We start from the raw sequence: 16119 nt of genomic DNA, 5'->3' as shown, positions 1-16119 counted from the left end.
CAGCCGCTGCAGTTGCCATGACAGTGTCCACTTTGACACTGAGAATGTCCAAACTCCACGTATTTGGATGTGTATTTAGATGATACCAACATGTTTGGACAACAGCATGCCATTGGTCAAGGTTAGCCTATAGGATGGAGGAAGAAAGTCTCATCCTCAGAGGGTGTTTGTCAGCAAGTGTTCCGTACCATCACTCACCAGCTTTAATGTTGGTATAACAATAGATATAGGTCATAAATATTACATGGCTTGTAAATATAAATGCGTTGACTTGATCCAGTCAGATATATGAGTAGATATTCAGTGTATTTAATATGTCACTGCCACTACAAACAGATTCAGAGGGACCGAAAAGGTCAAAAGTGTTATTGCCTAGAGCCGCATCAAATGGCATGGACAGATTTAAATGAAAATGTAGGAGTTTGCAATTGGGATAATGTCTGAAGTTGTGCCGCAGTACTCATTAGCCATTCCCACTTAGACCTCTGGCCTTGTCTTATGCAAAAGGAGTGCCCACTTAATGAGAGATGGCACCAGCATACATGTCAACATCGATGTCAGTGCCACATGGACTGGAATGCAGACTGAAGAGCCATGTGGCACGGGCAAACACATGAGCCGAGCAAGCCCATGCCAGTTAGCCTACAGTACTCACCACAAAATGCTTCATCTGGGAAACAGCATCACACACATACTGTAGTACTCAAGGCAGCTCTGCAATCATCCACAGCACCTTTAGCTCAACCTGCCTGCCTGCCTGCCTTAGGGTTATTATTAGACAGAAATAGTATTAAAATATGTATAATAACAGATTTCTCAGAAAGGCATTTGTTTAATTCAAAATAACATAATTGCAACATACATTTATGCATTTTTAAAATTATTATGCAAAAACACATGCAGCTAGAATACATTTAATACTTCACTGCAAAAATGATATCTTATCAAGTGCGAATATCTTGAATAAAGGTGACGTTAAGAAATATCTACTCTGAGATTATCCATCACCACTTATCTTGTGCAGGGTCACAGGCAAGCTGGAGCCTATCCCAGTTGACCAGGGGCGCAGATACGTTTTTTGAACTGGGGGGGACAAAAAACTGGGGGGGACAAAGCTGCAAGCAAACCAACCCCCAACCCCGATATGCCTGTCAAGCTTGTTGTGGGTTACCATAGCAACCAAGCTCGAGCTCGCAACCTGTGCAGTCTGCGCAGCTCAACCAACCGAATATCAGTCTTTGTTTTGTTTTATGTGAGTTGTTGCAACTATGTATACACTGCCGTGCACCTCAATAAACCGAATGGTAATTAGTCTTTTGATTTTTCCGTGAGGTTTGCCTTATGCAAAGAAAGATAGCATAGACGTTTTTTCCTCCCTATAAGTGGGGGGGACCGAACGAAGTGAATTTAAATCTGGGTTGGACGAATCCCCCCCCGTCCCCCCCTCTATCTGCACCCGTGCAGTTGACTATAGGCAAGTGGCAGGGTACACCCTGGACAAATTGCCAGATCATCACAGGGCTGATACATAGAGACAAACAACCATTTACACTCACATTCACACCTACAGTCAATTTAGAGTCACCAGTTAACCTAACCTGCATGTCTTTGGACTGTGGGGGAAACCGGAGCACCCGGAGGAAACCCACGCGGACACGGGGAGAACATGCAAACTCCGCACAGAAAGGCCCTCGCCGGCCGCTGGATCGAACCCATAACCTTCTTGCTGTGAGGCAATAGTGCTAATCACTACACCACCATGCCACCTACTCTGAGATTATGATAAAAATAAAAAATACTATTTCTAGACAGAAATTGTAAAAAAAAAAAAAAAATCTAAAAATCTCTAAATTGTTTTATAATATCTGATAATGAGAAATGTGTTATAATATGAATTCAACAATATTTATGATATTTCACTTGGCATAATTTTGCTGCAGGATAAATTTAGTGCAGTATTTATTTATTTATTTATTTATTTATTTATTACACAATGATTTTCTTTCACTTAAAGAAAGAAAATCACCACCACTTGGGGCGGCACGGTGGTGTAGTGGTTAGCACAGTTGCCTCACAGCAAGAAAGTTCTGGGTTTGAGCCCAGTGGCCGGCGAGGGCCTTTCTGTGCGGAGTTTGCATGTTCTCCCCATGTCTGCGTGGGTTTCCTCCGGGTGCTCCGGTTTCCCCCACAGTCCAAAGACATGCAGGTTAGGTTAATATGGGACGGCCTTGAGCGAGGCACCTAACTCCCATCTGCTCCTCGGGCGCTGTTAGCATGGCTTCCCTCTGCTCTGGGTGTGTGTGTGCTCATTGTGCATGTGTGTGTTCACTGTTTCAGGTGGGTTAAATGCAGAGAGGAATTTCACAAGTGTGTGATGAATAAAGTTGTGCTTTCTTTCTTTAAATACTTGATTATGGTTCCTGCAGTATTATGAACTTGGCACATATGACACATTAGAAACCACCTCTGTTTTACTCAATTGATAAATGTAGTCCACACACACACACACACACACACACACACACACACACACACACACACACACACACACAAAACAAATACTGTTCCCTGATTGGCTGAAAAGTCGGTTTAGAAGACAAGCCAAATGGCCTTCGATTCAGTTATCAGATTGACCTTGTTGTGCTCGGGGTCATCACTGGGCTTTATTATTGCCTTGGACTTTGAAATCTACTGAAGTGCACAGTAGCCTATAAGAGAGCAATGATAAGATCAGAGCAGGAGGGCCTGCAGGAGGTCAGTGCTCTATTAACCTGGGAAAGGATTAGCTACAAACCACAGGGGAGAAGGATTCACTTCTCTCAACATCCACAAACCTGGGTGCTTACATGAGGGGCCTTGGGAGGTGCGTGTGTGTTTGTGTGCACGTGTGTGTGCATGTGTGTGTGACATCAAGTGACCGAGTTGTAGATTAGACAGTGTTTGTGTGTGAGGCAGTGCATGGGGCCCAGATAAGCATTTGAATGCGTGTATGTGTGTCTATATGTGTGTATGTGCATGTGTGTGTGGCCCGTGGCATTTCAAAAAGGCGCCTCTAAAACATGAGTGCCTGGGGGGCTGCACATCTCTCCAGCTCGCTTATCTGCTGTTGCTGGCTGCAGAGGAGGCTGTGGCCCACAGCACTACATCTCTCTCTCTCTCTCTCTCTCTCTCACTCACACACAACTGATAGAAGGACATTGCAGCTTAGTGGGGGGGCTTAATTTGATCCCAGCACAGGGTCATATCATCACATAGCTTCCTGTACAACATGGATTGACAATAACTAGTTTGATTTGATCTTGAGAAATTTGTGATGTTGCTCACATCAAAGAAAGATCACGTCTTACATATTGTGTAATAAACTCTGAATTATTTGGCATAGAGACATACAACCCCGATTCCAAAAAAGTTGGGACAAAGTACAAATTGTAAATAAAAACGGAATGCAATGATGTGGAAGTTTCAAAATTCCATATTTTATTCAGAATAGAACATAGATGACATATCAAATGTTTAAACTGAGAAAATGTATCATTTAAAGAGAAAAATTAGGTGATTTTAAATTTCATGACAACAACACATCTCAAAAAAGTTGGGACAAGGCCATGTTTACCACTATGAGACATCCCCTTTTCTCTTTACAACAGTCTGTAAACGTCTGGGGACTGAGGAGACAAGTTGCTCAAGTTTAGGGATAGGAATGTTAACCCATTCTTGTCTAATGTAGGATTCTAGTTGCTCAACTGTCTTAGGTCTTTTTTGTCGTATCTTCCGGTTTATGATGCGCCAAATGTTTTCTATGGGTGAAAGATCTGGACTGCAGGCTGGCCAGTTCAGTACCCGGACCCTTCTTCTATGCAGCCATGATGCTGTAATTGATGCAGTATGTGGTTTGGCATTGTCATGCTGGAAAATGCAAGGTCTTCCCTGAAAGAGACGTCGTCTGGATGGGAGCATACCTGTATGTTGCTCTAGGACCTGGATATACCTTTCAGCACTGATGGTGTCTTTCCAGATGTGTAAGCTGCCCATGCCACACGCACTAATGCAACCCCATACCATCAGAGATGCTGGCTTCTGAACTGAGCGCTGATAACAACTTGGGTCGTCCTTCTCCTCTTTAGTCCGAATGACACGGCGTCCCTGATTTCCATAAAGAACTTCAAATTTTGATTCGTCTGACCACAGAACAGTTTTCCACTTTGCCACAGTCCATTTTAAATGAGCCTTGGCCCAGAGAAGACGTCTGCGCTTCTGGATCATGTTTAGATACGGCTTCTTCTTTGAACTATAGAGTTTTAGCTGGCAATGGCGGATGGCACGGTGAATTATGTTCACAGATAATGTTCTCTGGAAATATTCCTGAGCCCATTTTATGATTTCCAATACAGAAGCATGCCTGTATGTGATGCGGTGCCGTCTAAGGGCCCGAAGATCACGGGCACCCAGTATGGTTTTCCGGCCTTGACCCTTACGCACAGAGATTCTTCCAGATTCTCTGAATCTTTTGATGATATTATGCACTGTAGATGATGATATGTTCAAACTCTTTGCAATTTTACACTGTCGAACTCCTTTCTGATATTGCTCCACTATTTGTCGGTGCAGAATTAGGGGGATTGGTGATCCTCTTCCCATCTTTACTTCTGAGAGCCGCTGCCACTCCAAGATGCTCTTTTTATACCCAGTCATGTTAATGACCTATTGCCAATTGACCTAATGAGTTGCAATTTGGTCCTCCAGCTGTTCCTTTTTTGTACCTTTAACTTTTCCAGCCTCTTATTGCCCCTGTCCCAACTTTTTTGAGATGTGTTGCTGTCATGAAATTTCAAATGAGCCAATATTTGGCATGAAATTTCAAAATGTCTCACTTTTGACATTTGATATGTTGTCTATGTTCTATTGTGAATACAATATCAGTTTTTGAGATTTGTAAATTATTGCATTCCGTTTTTATTTACAATTTGTACTTTGTCCCAACTTTTTTGGAATCGGGGTTGTACTTTAAATTCAATTTTATCACTGAAACCTGTGCCAAAAACATTAACAACTTTTGTTCTGACTATAAACCAATACTTACACTATTTACTGACGGTTTGATTTTCAACGTGGAAGGCAGTTGTATTATCCTAATAGTCTATCCAGATTTAATAGCATCTACTACAAGGAACCAAACTTCTGAATCATGACCAAGCTTCTGATAAGCTGTATTACTATATATTTATGAGATATTGATGTTCCCATTCAGCTGTACAGGCAGACAAGCTGCCTCAACATGCTTAAGGTTGTTGCCTTAATCCCTTTAAATTTCCAAAACACCTCAACATTCACATATTCTAATATTTAACATCCACAGCTAATAGGAGGCCAGTTCAGAGCTTGTTGTGACATGAAACTATGATGTCACATATTATAATGTTTCACAATCAGGACGTATGCTGGGAATGAAGAGACAAATGTGCTTGGTGTTTTCTTTAAGTGCAACTGAGCGCCTTTAAAAATGGCCTCTATGTTATTTACCTCACAAACAGAGCAAACTGTGAGAATATTCTTCATTTATCATTTGGAGAAACTTCTACAAGGAGTTGAAGAACCTAAAGTCACACCTCACTGCTGCTGTAAGTGTAGCCCGGTCTTAAAAGATTTCAGTTAAGACAGAGACAAAGAAATGTGTAAATAATTAAATAAGCTTTAATGTTTAAAAAGTCACTCTGATAAAAAAACAAGTTCAGTAAAGCAGTTAAATACAGTTAAATAATTAAAATCATTATAGGCAGATTGATTGATCTTTGTTGTATTGTTTGATGTAATTCAGGTTATTGGAGAAAGTTTGTTTGATATGCACATAGAAAGTGTGTTAGGTACAACGTAGCCTTGCAGGGAATAAGGTTGACAATCTTGGGTTTATTCAATCACACTGGTTGTTTATTCGTTAATTGGCCAGTAAGAGGTGCATAGAGGCGGGATATAGAGGAAACCCCGTACTGTGAATAACAGGGCTCAGTCAGAGGTTAATAGACAAGCTGTGGAAGACAGTGGAAACGTGGTGGCAGTGTGTGGTGTTTATACGTGGATGGATGCAGTCTCATCAAGCTGTATCAGACATCATATCTCTTGCCGAAGGTAAAACTAACCTTTGTGTATATTGTGTAATGTTTCATTTTGATCCATGTTGTTAATAGAGATAATGCTAATTGCCGTTAGCGCATTAGCACGCTAGCCTATTAACATGTTATTCACTTGGTAGCAAATACTGTTTCCTGTTGTGGTTAATGTGTGTTAGCATGATGACTTGTGTAAAGCCCGGCATGATATGATGAGTTAATAGTTGTGTTAGGTCTAAGTGGAGGGGTTTACATTAGACCGTATCAGCGGATCATCAGATTAACGTTTTTAAAACGATTAGCGTGCACACAGCAACACCAATACACAATTCGCGTGCACACAGCAACACCAATACACGGATACGCTCGGCTCCGCAGGCATCCTGCGCTCCAAATCACTCCGCCCTGAACAGCGAGTGCCCTCTGGAGGGTGCGCACTCCGGCCCTGCGCAGCTCACAGAGCGCGTGAGTGAAGCGCACGAGCAGTGATTCGGGACTGAGCCGCTGTGTGTGTGATCCCAGCGCATCTCACTTACCACTTGCAAGTGGAAGGATGGCAAGCCTAAAGACAATCATAACTACACAATGGGCAGTATTTGCATCAGTATTTGCAGTATTTTCATACTTTTATACTCTTTAATGAAAGGTGATACAAGGTGGAAGTCCGCGCCGTTTTTCAGCAGTCGCGTCACATGACCAACGCCAGCGAATCAGGAAGGTGGATGTCACAGTGACATTGTCCAATGACGACGCCAGTTAGAGCTCAGCACAGCGTATCCGCGTATTCTCAATGTTTACACAGCACCGGACCAGACACGATCTGGATTGAATACGTGGACCCTGGTGGATTCCCGTTTCCCGGCGTTTCCAGGCGTTTTAATGTAAACGGACAGTGCATCCGCGAAGAAAACGAGACAGATACGGTCTAATGTAAACTTGGCCAGAAATGCTGTTGTACATCTATCAGACTGTGGACCAGGAAGTCATCCTTGGACTCTTTTGGATGGGTAGATGTGCTTCGCGCCAAGTTTGCCGTAGTGAACTGGGTTGCCAGTACCCCCGGTATCATCGTTATCCCTTCGCTCATCTTCTAGCCAGTTTCAGCCCTCTTTTGCCCTTTATCCTCTCCAAGACTTGTGAGTAACTATTGATCAGTGCACTGCTATTTTTCTTTTGCTTGCGTTGTACAAGTGAAGCGGCCATTTTGTTTTAGGTCTCCACGCTCCCAAGCAACGACTCAGGCCTGCAACGAGTTTTATTTTTTGCTTTTTTTTCAAAAGAGAGACATTATTTTATTTTGTTGCAGTGTGTGTGTGCGTGCATGCGTGTGTGAGTGTGGGCCTGTTAGGTAAGATTAAAGGTGAAAAAAGTGGTAAATTAACAAGAATACTAATGTCTGAGAAATTCTAAAGGTAAATTCATTCAGGTCTATTCATTTTTGTACTATCTTTAATTGTTATTGATATTATTATTTACCTTTTGTGTTAACTAAATTCACAATTTGGATTTAAGGTGTGTCATGTGTATATTTGAAGGGGTGGTTGAGTAAAAAGGGTAATAAGTTAACATATTTCTTAGTGGGATTCAAAATAGGTGGAAACTTATTGTATTTTTTCTGCTAAGTGGAGGCACCGCCAAATAATTAATCATTTCATTATCAAGTTAACCATTTAAAAAACTGGTAAGTTCATTTCATTTCCTTTCATTTGTTCCTTTTATGTTAAACCACAGATATATGTACCCAGGACCCCGCCCATAGTACTACAACACTAGATGTATCCAATTAGCTACATGGGACGGGTGTTACATAAGGAAAAACAAAAAGTTCAGCAGCCCAGCAGACTAAAATATTTAGATTTGGATTAATACATAAGAATAACTGCATGCTTTTGTGAAAAGATATACTAAGCACCATGTGCTTATTAGTGTAACTGTGGGATTGGGGTTGAGTTTTGCAGAACAGTGTGTATCTGAACGAGACCGTCAATGACAGCACAGCTCACTCCGGCCCCATCTAGTCCAGAAGGAATGATCTAAAGTGGGCCACCTTGTGCAATAAATGCTGCAAGCTATAAACACTATACACAAGCTATATATAGAAGCGATATACACCCTAGGAATACCTACCTATTCGCCAGAAAGAATCCAAAATGGCGAGGAATTGACTGAGAAGAAGTGAGTTTTGTTGAACTGTTCATTAAGGCTTAATTAGTCCGTAACTTCATTAATAATTGTAATTAAGCAAATCTGGGTAGAAGTTATATGCACCCTAGGTAACCCTATCTTCATGCCAGAAAGAATTGAAATCACTGAAGAATTAAGGAAGAAGAAGCAATTTGTGTGGAAACTGCTCATTAGGGCTTAATTACTCCATATCTTTATTTTTAATTGCAATTATGCAAATTTGGGTAGAAGTTATATGCGCTCCAGGCAGACCTACCTTTATGCCAAAAAGAATAAAAATCAGTGAAGAATTGAGAGAGAAGAAGCGATTTTCGTGAAATGTGAACAACGCCAGACGGACAATGGACAATGATGGCATAAGTTCATCGCCTGTCAGCTGGATGAGATAATAACCAATCCATCCATCCATTATCTGGAGCCTATCCCAGCTGACTGTGGGTGAGAGGCAGGGTACACCCTGGACAAGTCAACAGATCATTGCAGGGCTGATACATAGAGACTCACATTCACACCTACGGTCAATTTAGAGTCACCAGTTAACCTAACCTGCATGTCTTTGGACTGTGGGGGAAACCGGAGCACCCGGAGGAAACCCACGCGGACACGGGGAGAACATGCAAACTCCACACAGAAAGGTCCTTGCCAGCCGCTGGGCTTGAACCCAGGACCTTCTTGCTGTGAGGCAACAATGCTAAGCACTACACCACCGTGCCGCCCTATAACTAATCCAGTTACACAGGGAAAAAAAAGGGGAAAAAAAAAGTTTCACATACAGCTTACTGGCAGCATCTTGTATTTGCTGAATATCATACTAGCATAAGGAAGCAGTATGCTGCATAGCAACATATCAGACTTTCATCTGAATGCTCCATATGCCATATTCTGCACCAACATATTTTAACCAAGCTAACCTCTACCACTATGCCACTTGAGCAAGATCAATACAAAATAAATAATTTAATCCCTTTTTAACATGTTGAGCATAGCATACTTTATGTGTAAAGTTTGTGCTTTTCATGACATATGATTAGACTTAACAGGCTCCTGAAACTTATCCTCTTCCCTGTAAACACAATCAGACTTGCCACTCACATGCTAACACAATCCATATATCATATCAAATTCAAAATATCCATCATTGATTATTTTATCCATGATGGCACACTCTGTTTAGTGGATCCTTTTCCTTATTCTCTGCATTGTCATGAGCCTTGATGGCATCTTCATAATGCAGAAATAAACTTGAGGTTAAATGATAGAAGGCAATGAATCAAAGAATCATTAACCACATTTTTTTTTCATTACAGTATGCAGCAGTAAATAGCTGCTGTTGGAATGTATAACTTTGCATTTCTTTTTTATATAGATATTAGACTATTAGTTCATGCCCATGAACCTGATTTCCTCTAAATGGTGCTCTTCAAAGGGGCTGTGTTGGTCACTGTGTTCCATCAAAATGATGCAAATCACTTCCCGCGTGACGTAGGCTCGGCCCTAGCAGGAGTCTCCAGCGAGGAGCGCTGATTGCGAGGTCCTGTACAATCGAAATTCCCACCGAGACCGCGCGCAGTGTGTTAGCATGAGCATGTAGCCTATGGGAAATTATAGTGTCTTGAATTAACACAGTGTGTTAGCATGAGCATGTAGCCTATGGGAAATGAATAGTGTGTTGGATTAGCACTAAATCCCATGTTTTGGAAAATCGAAAATATTGTCTTAGGCCCCTCTGGTGATTGACTGATTGATTGACTGATTGATATTATGTCCACTGGACAATTCTTAATAAAATACAGAGAGTTTTGCTCTGGATTTCCGGGATAAAGCCAGACAATCATGCAGAAATGCACTGTGACATACTCAAGGAAATAATAGGCTTTATAAATATGACTTTTTATAAATATGACTTTTCTAAATATGTAAAGATGATTTAACGTTTGCACGGGAACTTCACAGGACTGTATTACACAATTTGCACGCATTTTAAGTCCTCTACAAGGCTTAAATGAAATGCAGTTCAAGATGCTCAAAAAAACACCATTAATGTTCCGAAAGTTCTGCAGCCATAATTGAGAATATTAGAGTGAGTAAAGCATGCAATGTTTAAAATGATCCATGGCTGACCTTATAAATATCATTTAAATATATATAAATTTATGCAGGAAAACAAAACCCTTTCCTAAACGTAGATAATATGGTTTCTGCAAATCTAGACATTTATAAAAAGTAAATCTCAGACGATTTTTTTTTTTTTGGACAAGTCTGTATTTGGTTCTTCTTGAGGAGAATGAGCGAGGGTAGAAGACATCATGTTTTAGTTTCTAACCACTATCACGTGCGCTCCATGTTTTCAGAGCAGTCACATTAGTAACACACAGTGCTTATACAGCTGCAGCCATCACAAGCAGCAAAATCATGACTCCCACCACACCAATGCATTATATTATAGCATTAATACACCACACTGCCTTCAGCTGTAGATCATCAAAGGTTGCGGGTACACAAATCAGCAGAATATTTTTACAGAAACCTAAATGGAAAGATGTAAAACAGCACATCACAGAACCCTATCATCCTTCTTTTTCCCCTCTGTGAAGCTAACATACAACTGTGATTGATTCATTCATAGCATCAACAAAGTGGTAGCAGTTTAAATATTTCATTTGATTTCAGAGCTTTGGGTTTTATTATTTATGATCCAAAGAGCTGTGCACACTCTTGTGTAAGGTTTATTGTAAAATAAATATTACCTCACTGCTATAATGAGCATGCAGCTTTAATGATACCTAAGCATACATGATAAGGTAGTTATCCAGGCAGATAGTGTGGCCTCCTTGTGTGAGTGATGAGAGATTTTCTCTTTTTCTCTCCATTGTATTTCTGGTTAGCTGGTGACTTAAAGGGATCCTCCAGCAGATTTATTCTCAAACTTATTTTATATAAAATTGGTCATAGATTTCAAAAAGGGCGGCACGGTGGTGTAGTGGTTAGCACTGTCGCCTCACAGCAAGAAGGTCTGGGTTCGAGCCCCGTGGCCGGCGAGGGCCTTTCTGTGCAGAGTTTGCATGTTCTCCCCGTGTCCACGTGGGTTTCCTCCGGGTGCTCCGGTTTCCCCCACAGTCCAAAGACATGCAGGTTAGGTTAACTGGTGACTCTAAATTGACCATAGGTGTGAATGTGAGTGTGAATGGTTGTCTGTGTCTATGTGTCAGCCCTGCGATGACCTGGCGACTTGTCCAGGGTGTACCCCGCCTTTCGCCCGTAGTCAGCTGGGATAGGCTCTAGCTTGCCTGCGACCCTGTAGAACATCATAAAGTGGCTAGAGATAATGAGATGAGATTTCAGAAATCAAACTTTCATTTTCAGAGACCAAATAGTATTTGAGAAATTAATTTTCTTTAAAATGCCAAATAGGCTTGATGTACACAATGACGTAGCAGTTGCTTGGAGCAGCTCAACTGTTTACATACTCTGTTTACATCGTACTTTTACAAATATTTTTTACCAAATTTATCAGTTTTTAAATAAGTATGCCTCACTGTGTAGCATATAAATGCTATAATGATACTAAAAAGAAAGCACAAGCTGGAACTAGAGAGCATTTCTGCAGAGAAAATGCAAAGTGTGCTTGATCAGATGTGGCAAAGCGTCACCGATAGAAACTGGATCAGACATGAGACCTTGTGCTGCAAAATCTATTTTACATGATCTACAGAAAGTGTGTGTAGTGTGTGTTGCTGCGCGCTCTAATATCCCAGTTTAAAATGGCTCAACTTGCAGCGTGACATGACACTTCTTGCTCTAAAATCTTTATTTACATGATCTACAGCGTCCTGAACCGGTGTAGTGCGCTTTTGGATAAATACGCCCATTCTCTCATTCTTATTTTCCTGTCTTTATTCCCATAAAGAATGACTGTGGCTCACGAATTGAACCATCCTGCTCAGACACACTTCATCGGAGATGCACCAAACTTCATGTGATACCTCAGGCTAACTCCCTCGACACATACATGCAATCGGTTCTGACCCACACTCATCTTTTCCTTTCTTTCCCTTTCCCCCCCATTCACTTCCATTCATTTTTCCAACATTCAGATGAATGGAGTTTCAGGAGAAAAACTTAGTGTCAGGTCATGCTGTGTGCCTCGCGCTCTAAAATCTCTGTTTTAAAATCATGACACACTCTCTGTTAATCTCCCCAGCACCATGTAGATCATGTAAAAAAGAAAGATTTTAGAGCATGAACTGTCATGTGGCGCTACGAGTTGAGCCATTTTAAACTGAGATTTTAGAGTGCGCAGCCATACACACTACACACACACACACGACACACACTTTACCACACACACTACACACGCTTTAACACACACACAATCTGTAGATCATGTAAAAAAGATTTTGCAGTGCGAGGTCTCATGTCTGATCCAGTTTCTGTTGGTGACACTTTGCCACAGCTGATCAAGGACACTTTGCATTTTTTCTGCAGAAATGCACTCTAGTTCCAGCTTGTGCTTTCTTTTTAGCATCACTGTGGCATTTCTATGCTACACAGTGAGGCATACTTATTTAAAAACCAATACATTTGGTAAAATACTTGTAAAACTAGCAAAACTTTGATGTAAACAGAGACTATAAACAGCTGAGTTGCTCCAAGCAACCACAACATGACATCATCACATACATCACTACTGTAGGAAGCCCATCTGGCATTTTAAATAAAATTCATTTTTCTCAAATACTATTTGGTTACCCCTTCTAGAACTGCCACCTTATTGTGGTGGAGGGGTTTGTGTGCTTGAATGATCCTAGGAGCTATGTTGTCAGGGGCATTACGCCCCTGTTAGGGTCTCCCAAGGCAGACAGGTCCTAGGTGACAGGCCAGACCAAGAGCAGTTCACCAAAACCCTTATGGAGAATCGATCAAGGACCATGACATCGCCTGGTATGGCACAGCCGGAGCCCCACCCTGGAGCCAGGCCCGGGGTTGGGGCTCATATGCAAGCGCTTGGTGGCCGGGCCTTTGCCCACGGGGCCTGGCTGGGCTCAGCCCAAAGCGGTAACATGGGCCTGACTTCCTGTGGGTTCACCACCCACAGAGGTAGCCGTAGGGGGCTGGTGCAGTGTGGATTGGGCGGCAGTCGAAGGCAGGGGCCTCGACAACCTGATCCCCGAACACAGCGGCTAGTTGTTGGGTCATGGAATGTCACTTCATTGGGGGGGAAAGAGCCTGAGCTTGTGCGGGAGGTTGAGAGGCACCAGCTAGAAATAGTCGGGCTCACCTCCACGCACAGCTTGGGCTCTGGAACCCAGCTCCTCGAGAGGAGCTGGACTCTCCACTTCTCTGGAGTTGCCCATGGTGAGCGGCGGCGGGCTGGTGTGGGCTTGCTTATAGCTCCCCAGCTCAGCCGCCATGTGTTGGAGTTTACCCCAGTGAACGAGAGGGTCGCCTCTCTGCGCCTTTGGATTGAGGAGAGGGCTCTTGCTGTTGTTTGTGCCTACGGGCCGAATAGCAGTATAGAGTATCCGGCCATCTTGGAGTCCCTGGGAGAGGTACTGAGAGGTGCTCAGACTGGGGACTCCATTGTTCTACTGGGGGACTTCAATGCTCACATGGGCAATGACAGTGACACCTGGAGGGACGTGGTTGGGAGGAATGGCCTCCCAGATCTGAACCCGAGTGGTGTTTTGTTATTGGGCTTCTGTGCTAGTCACATTTTGTCCAAAATGAACACCATGTTCGAGCATAGGGGTGTCCATAAGTGCACGTGGCACCAGGACACCTTAGGTCAGAAGTCGATGATCGACTTTGTTGTCGTTTCATCTGATCTCCGGCCCTATGTCTTGGACACTCGGGTGAAGACAGGGGCTGAGCTGTCAACTGATCACCACCTGGTGGCGAGTTGGATCCGCTGGCGGAGGAGGAAGCCGGACAGACCTGGCAGGCCCAAACGTATGGTGAGGGTCTGCTGGGAACATCTGGCTGAGCACTCTGTCAGGGAGGTCTTTAACTCCCACCTCCGGGAGAGCTTCTCCCAGCTTCCAAGGGAGGTGGGGGACATTGAGTCTGAGTGGACCATGTTCTCTACCTCCATTGTAGACGCAGCTGTTTGGGGCTATGGCCGCAAGGTCTCCGGTGCCTGTCGTGGCGGCAATCCCCGAACACGGTGGTGGACACCGGAAGTAAGGGATGCCATCAAGCTGAAGAAGGAGTCCTATCGAGCCATGTTGACCTCCGGGACTCCTGAGGCAGCTGACGGGTATCGGCAGGCCAGGCGTGCTGCAGCTCGGGCAGTTGCGGAGGCAAAAACTCGAAACTTGGAGGAGTTCGGGGAAGCCATGGAGAAGGACTATCGGTCGGCCTCAAAGAAATTCTGGCAAACCGTCCGGCGCCTCAGAAGGGGGAAGCAGTACTCTGCCAACACTGTTTACAGTGCGGGTGGGGAGCTGTTGACCTCGACTGGGGATATTGTCGAGCGGTGGAAGGAATACTTTGAGGATCTCCTCAATCCCACCGTCATGTCTTCCATAGAGGAGATGGAGGCTGATGACTCAGAGATGGACTCGTCCATTACCCAAGCCGAAGTCACTGAGGTGGTTTGCAAGCTCCTCGGTGGCAAGGCACCCGGGGTGGATGAGATCCGCCCTGAGTATCTCAAGTCTTTGGATGTTGTGGAGCTGTCTTGGCTGACACGCCTCTGCAACATCACGTGGCAGTCGGGGACAGTACCTCTGGAGTGGCAGACTGGGGTGGTGGTCCCTCTTTTTAAGAAAGGGGACCGGAGAGCGTGCTCCAATTATAGGGGAATCGCACTTCTCAGCCTCCCAGGGAAGGTTTACTCCAGGGTACTGGAGAGGAGAATTTGACTAATAATCGAACCTCGGATCCAGGAGGAACAATGCGGTTTTCGTCCTGGTTGCGGAACACTGGACCAGCTCTATACCCTTCATAGGGTGCTCGAGGGTTCATGGGAGTTTGCCCAACCAGTCCACATGTGCTTTGTGGATCTGGAGAAGGCATTCGGCCATGTCCCTCATGGTATTCTCTGGGGGGTGCTTCGGGAGTATGGGGTTCGGGGCTCTTTGCTAAGGGCTGTCCGGTCCCTGTACAAACGGAGCAGGAGTCTGGTTCGCATTGCTGGCAGTAAGTCAGACCTGTTCCCAGTGCATGTTGGACTCCGGCAGGGCTGCCCTTTGTCACCGGTTCTGTTCATAATTTTTATGGACAGAATTTCTAGGCCCAGCCAGGGGCCGGAAGGAATCCTGTTTGGGAACCACAGGATTTCATCTCTGCTTTATGCGGATGATGTTGTCCTGTTGGCTTCTTCAAACCAGGACCTTCAGCATGCACTGGGGCGGTTTGCAGCCGAGTGTGAAACGGCTGGGATGAGAATCAGCACCTCCAAGTCCGAGGCCATGGTTCTTGACCGGAAAAGGGTGGCTTGCCCTCTCCAGGTTGGTGGAGAAGTCGTGCCTCAAGTGGAGGAGTTTAAGTATCTCGGGATCTTGTTCACGAGTGAGGGAAGGATAGAGCATGAGGTCGACAGGCGGATCGGTGCAGCCTCCGCAGTGATGCAGTCGCTTTACCGGTCCGTTGTGGTGAAGAAGGAGCTGAGCCAAAAGGCGAAGCTCTCGATTTACCGGTCGATCTACGTTCCAACTCTCACCTATGGTCATGAGCTTTGGGTAATGACCGAAAGAACAAGATCGCGGATACAAGCGGCTGAAATGAGTTTCCTTCGCAGGGTGGCTGGGCGCTCCCTTAGAGATAGGATGAGAAGCACAGTCACTCGGGAGGAGCTCGGAGTAGAGCCGCTGCTCCTCCACATCGAGAG

Source organism: Neoarius graeffei, chromosome 1 (assembly GCF_027579695.1).
Source record: "Neoarius graeffei isolate fNeoGra1 chromosome 1, fNeoGra1.pri, whole genome shotgun sequence".
Classification (NCBI taxonomy): Eukaryota; Metazoa; Chordata; class Actinopteri; order Siluriformes; family Ariidae; genus Neoarius; species Neoarius graeffei.
Note: the sequence above shows the minus strand (reverse complement) of the source record.